Genomic DNA, 6,207 nt, shown 5'->3' with positions numbered 1-6,207 from the left:
GCTGCAGAGGGTGATGGTGTTTGTGCTGCAGAGGGTGATGGTGTTTGTGCTGCAGAGGGTGATGGTGTTTGTGCTGCAGAGGGTGATGGTGTTTGTGCTGCAGAGGGTGATGGTGTTTGTGCTGCAGAGAGTGATGGTGTTTGTGCTGCAGAGGGTGATGGTGTTTGTGCTGCAGAGGGTGATGGTGTTTGTGCTGCAGAGGGTGATGGTGTTTGTGCTGCAGAGGGTGATGGTGTTTGGGCTGCAGAGGGTGATGGTGTTTGGGCTGCAGAGAGTGATGGTGTTTCTGCTGCAGAGGGTGATGGTGTTTGTGCTGCAGAGGGTGATGGTGTTTGGGCTGCAGAGGGTGATGGTGTTTGTGCTGCAGAGGGTGATGGTGTTTGTGCTGCAGAGGGTGATGGTGTTTGGGCTGCAGAGGGTGATGGTGTTTGAGCTGCAGAGAGTTTTGACGTTTAATGAGCGGGAAGAGGAAGAACGTTGACGGTTTCTGGAGGATGAGGACGATGCGGGCCCTGTGGGGGGCGGGACGGTGGTGGGAGGTGGGAGGTGAGGGCAGGTGAAGTGGTGTCTTCACTCCTGAGCCCACCTGTCAAGCTCAGGGTGTTGATGTGGGGGGAGCGCTTGACCATGAGGAGCCTCACCTCACCGCCTCTCCAACTCCCGGCCCCTCTGGCTCTGTGCGAGACACACATAATCCCCCTCTCACAGGCAGCCGCCAGCTGAGTCCGACCTGTCTGGGGTTGAGGGATCGATGCGAGTGGGGTAGATGCGCCCCAGTCCCCCGTGAGACGGCGGAGATGTCAGCTCCCCTGCTCCTCCTCCCCCCACCCCACCCTGTGGATGATGAATTGGGAGAGAACATCAACGGTCAACAAGTGAGACGATTGAGGGCTGATGAGAGCGACAAGTACCATGACTATTTCGCCTCCATGAGACAGGAGATCTAGGACGCTGGACAGAACATTAGCGCCCAGCTGGCCCATACTGGACAGAACATTGTACAGCTGGCCCATACTGGACAGAACATTGTCCAGCTGGCCCATACTGGACAGAACATTAGCTCCCAGCTGGCCCATACTGGACAGAACATTGTCCAGCTGGCCCATACTGGACAGAACATTGCCCATCTGGCCCATACTGGACAGAACATTGCCCAGCTGCCCCATACTTGACAGGACATTGCCCAGCTGGTCCATACTGGATAGAACATTGGCCAGCTGGCCCATACTGGACAGAACATTGCCCAGCTGACAAATATTCACCAGGTTCTCGTACATTTCATGGAGTTGAATGCGCGCACGGCTGTGCTGCACCCGAAGCCCGTGACAACCCCCGTGCCACCTCCTGCTACAGACAGAGGACAGGCCCAAGAGCCAGGAGCTAATTCTGCACCTGACGCTACTTTTGCTCATGTCCCCGTGGAACAGCAGCACTCCAGCTCCGAGCTCCCTGATTACAGCCATTTTACAAGACACCGAGGTCGTGCCCTGGGCTCAAGAGGGGCTCGATCACAGGGAGGGATGGGGGCCAGGAGGAAATGGGATGCTCCTCTCGTACAGAGTTCACCTCCTCTTGTTCAGAGTGTCACAGCGACCCTCGAGCATGCCGCAAGGGGGCGTCTGTAAATCTGATTGCTGTTCGGTTGATGTTTCGATTGTTTGTTTTGATTCGCTTGTTGATATTTTGTGATGCAATGAATCTCTTCTGATTGTTTGTGTGATAATTTTCGCTGCTGCTGCTGCCCTTCAAACTTAATCAGAAGTCATTTGTAATTGTTCGAAGATTTTCAGAATATAAACCATGTTAACATCACAAATACTTTCAAACAAGAAAATAAATAAGTTAACGTAATTTTTATTTAAAGTTTTGCACTGCACACCTCAATGTTCACGATAAAGTTTTGCAATAACTAACTACCTCAAAATGTTAATGTAAAGTTTTGCACCAATTTTTTGATGCTGCAATTAAAGCTCACTGTTTCACTTTCAATCTTGCTTGTCCTGTTATCTGCTTTCCTGGGAGGGGGCGGGGAGGCAATTCGCCACTTTCATCGATGTCTAAAAGCATCAGCCACTGGGTGGTCTCTCGCTGCCCTGTCCCCTGCAGCCACGGTTTCCTCGGGGGTGGGGATGGGGGAACCAACCAAGGCCCCAGCAACATCCGTGTTGTCATCCTGCATCTCGTCCATTCCCTGCGGCATCTCGTCGTTCTGGTCAAAGGTCTGCCCTTCCCGCAGTGTAAAGTTGTGCAATGCGCATCAGACAACCACAACCCTGGACACCTTGACAGGTGAGTACGGCAAAGATCCCCCGACCTGTCCAAGTCTCGAAAGCGTGATTTCAACTCCCCGATTCTCCTCTCCACAACTTGGCGCGAGCACACGTGGGCACGGTTGTTCCTCTCCAGTCATGTACTATTGGTCCTGTGGTGGCGTGTCATCAGCCACGGCTTCAGCGGGTCGCCCTTGTCACCTGATATCCATCCAGATCCTTGCTGCTCTCCGGTGAAGGTATCATTGCAAGTCTGAGTGGCGAAGGACGAAGGCATCATGGGCACTTCCCTTGTGAACTGTATTTACACTCATGATCCACAGGTCGGCATCGCAAAGGATTCTCACATTTAACGAATTCAACCCCTTCCTGTTGATGTTAGTGACAGGTGCCTCATTGGGTGCCTTCCATGTCACATGGGTTCCATCGACAGCCCGTGCGCTTTCGGGAATCCAGCGATCAGTGGAACACGGTTGACCTCTCCCTTTGTGGAATCCAGCGATCCTGCAGAACACGGTAGACCTCTCCCTTTGGGGAATCCAGCGATCCTGTGGAACACGGGAGACCTTTCCCTTTGCCGCGCTGGGGACATGTCAAGGTTGATGAACTGGGAAACCGCGCGGAATATCGCGCCCGTGACCTCATGAATTCGCTCTCGCAAGGCTCTGGGTGATGGTGTATCTGTGACCCGATGAATTCAGACTCTCACAGGGCTCTGGGTGATGGTGTATATGTGACCTGATGAATTCAGACTCTCACAGGGCTCTGGGTGATTGTGTATCTGTGACCTGATGAATTCAGACTCTCACAGGGCTCCGGGTGATTGTGTATCTGTGACCTGATGAACTCAGACTCTCACAGGGCTCTGGGTGATGGTGTATCTGTGATCTGATGAATTCAGACTCTCACAGGGCTCTGGGTGATTGTGTATCTGTGACCTGATGAATTCAGACTCTCGCCGCGCTGTGGGTGATGTTGCACATGTCACCGGGGCCTGACTCAAATGACCCACATGCCACTGACGAGGCCCTGCAGGAAGTAGAAGGTGGCTGAAGGTCCTCTTGTAACATCTCACAGAGGCGGCCGATTGCCTCCTTCCTAAAACGAAGTCTCCACACAGATATCTCTTCCGATAACAATGTGGTTGATGTGGTGTATATGGACTTTCAATAGGCTTTTGATGAAATGCCGCACGGTCGGCTTATCATCAAGACTGCGGCCCATGGAATAAAGGGGGCTGTAGCAACATGGATACAGAATTGACTAAGTGACAGGAAGCAGAGAGTAGTGGTAAACGGTTGTTTTTCGGACTGGAGGAAGGTGTACAGTGGTGTTCCCCAGTGTCAGTGCTGGGACCACTGCTTTTCTTGATATTTATTTAATGACTTGGACTTGGCTGTAGAGGGCACAATTTCAAAATTTGCAGATGACATAAAACTTGGAAAGGTCGTAAACAGTGAAGAGGATAGTGATAGACGTCAAAATGAAACAGAGATGCTGGTGGCTTGGGCGGGCACGTGGCAGATGAAATTTGAAGCAGAATCATACGAATTGAGACATTTTGGTAGGAAGAATGACGAGACGCAATGTAAACTGGAGGGCACAACGCTAAAAGGGATACAGGAACAGAGAGATCTGGGGTTTATGTGCACAAACCGTTAAAGGTGGCAGGGCAGGTAGAGAAACCGTTTAAAGAAGCAACGCGATCCGAGGCTTGACAAATGGAGGCACAAGTACAAAAGAAAGGAAGTCATGATGAACCTTTATAAAACACTGGTTTGACCACAAATGGAATATTGTGTCCAGTTCTGGGCACCGCACTTTAGGAAAGATGTGAAGGTCTTCGAGAGGGTGCAGAAGAGATTTACTGGAACGATTCCAATGATGACGGACTTTAGTTACGTGGGGAGACTGGATAAGCTGGGTTTGTGATTCTTGGAACAGAGACGGTTGCGAGGAGATTTGATCGAGGTGTTCAAAATCATGAAGGGTCCAGACAGAGTAGATAGAGAGAAACTGTTCCCATTGGTGGAAGGGTCAAGAACGAGAGGACATAGCTTTAAGGTGATTGGCAAAAGAACCAAAGGTGACGTGAGGAACAGCTTTTTAACACAGCGAGTGGTTGTGATCTGGAATGCACTGACTGAGGGGGTGGTGGAGGCAGATTCAATCATGGCCTTCAAAATGGAATTGGATAAGTACTTGAAAGGAAAAAAAATGCAGGGCTCCAAGAAAAGGAACGAGCTGGATTGATCTTGCACAGACGAGGCACAGATTCGATGGGCCGAATGGCCTCCTTTCGTGCTGTCGCCTTTCTCTGACGGTGTGATGGAAATGGGAGAAGAGTGAAAATGAGTCAAAATACGACCGTAATAACAACTATGAGGAGTGGGGTTCGGAAACACGCGGGGATAAATCCACTGGATCTTAAATCCAAAGCCTGAACCACTCGGTCATCCTGGTCCTTCCAGCACGACCGTTAGTCTTTTGCTTTTTACATCCCTGTAGAAGCTTTTGGGGTCCGTTATGTTTCTTGCTAGTTTACTCTCAATTTCTATTTTCCCTTTCTTTATCAATTTCTTGGTCCTCCTTTACTGAATTCTAAAATGCTCCCAATCCTCAGGCTCACTGCTTTTTCTGGCAACTTTATTGCCTCTTCCTTTGATTTAATACTATCTTTAATTTATCTTGTTAGCCACGGTTGGATCACTTTTCCTGTTGGGTTTTTGTGCCTTCAGGAATATATATTTGTTGCAGTCTTTCACTATCCTCCTCACTGTTCACTACACTTCTAAGTTTTGTGCCATCTGCAATTTTTAACATTTTGCCCTGTACACCCAAGTCCAAGTCATTAATATATATCAAAAAAGCAATGGTCCCAATAACGACCTAAAGGGAAACACCACTGTACACCTCCCTCCGTCCGAAAAACTTTCACTTGCAATTTATCTGCAATATTTGATGTGGAAAATACATTGAAAGATTAACTCGGATCATCCCACTTTGGACAATTTAATTTCACTGATATTCCAGCGATTTTAAACTCTATTAAGGTCTCTCTCTCCACCCCACCTCCGCCCCCTTGTCTCCATCTGTGTCTATCTCTCCATCTGTCCATCTCTCTCCCTCTATCTGTCTCTCTCTCTCTCTTTCTGTCTGTCTCTTTCTATCTCTCTGTGAATCTTTCCACAACAGCCCGTTAAATAAACTGTCATGAAATTATTCGTTCAGGCGGAACAGTCGAAATCCATTGTTCCTCAATCAGTCGATTGTCGCAATCAGTTGCAGAAACCTGTTGATCTGACTTCACCCGCTGAAGAACATTATCATTCGCGTTTTGCTCATGGGGTGCGGTGGCCAAGTGGAAAGGCGTCGGTCTCGTAAACCGAAGAGCGCGGGTTCGATCCCCGTCCGCACCTGCTTCAGGTTTCAAATTTTAATGAAATGACCGAATTGATGACAGTTTGTTTAACTTTCCACGGGCCACTGTTGAAAGAAGATTCACCGTTCACATTTCCATCTCTCTGTTAATTAACATTCAGAATAAAGTGATGTGGGGTGCGAGGAAAAGAGTGATAAAGAGAGACACTCAGAAAGAGAGAGAGACACTGGGACAGGAAGAGACTCTCTCGGTCTGTCTGAGTCTGTGTCAGTCTCTCTCCCTCCATCTGTCCAATACCCGCAGATTTGAGAATCACAGGGTCAAAGAAGGAAACAGATTGGAACACATTGAGCCTGAGCCCTGTTTCAAAACCGACTCCCAGAAAAACGGCTCCGGTAGAATCGTTAAATGGTCAAAGTTTTTCCGACGAGTTTGACCTCCTCCCTGAGATGGCGAGACACGGGGACGTGGGGCGATTAAAAGGCTTCGGAAAAATCATTTCCAATTGGATATTCTCCATCGTGGTGAGATATCCCCCCTCAGCCAGGGATTTAG

At 49.2% G+C, this 6,207-nt stretch overlaps 1 non-coding gene across 1 annotated transcript; it reads left to right on the top strand.

The window, feature by feature from the left end:
- Positions 1-5,617: 5,617 nt before the first annotated feature.
- Positions 5,618-5,689, top strand: trnat-cgu (transfer RNA threonine (anticodon CGU)). The gene has a single exon. It is a non-coding gene; the product is annotated as a tRNA-Thr (tRNA).
- Positions 5,690-6,207: the final 518 nt, after the last annotated feature.

This window comes from Heptranchias perlo, unplaced genomic scaffold (genome assembly GCF_035084215.1).
Source record: "Heptranchias perlo isolate sHepPer1 unplaced genomic scaffold, sHepPer1.hap1 HAP1_SCAFFOLD_56, whole genome shotgun sequence".
Taxonomy (NCBI): domain Eukaryota; kingdom Metazoa; phylum Chordata; class Chondrichthyes; order Hexanchiformes; family Hexanchidae; genus Heptranchias; species Heptranchias perlo.
The sequence above is the reverse complement of the archived record's forward strand: the minus strand, read 5'-3'. Positions and strand labels throughout refer to the sequence as shown.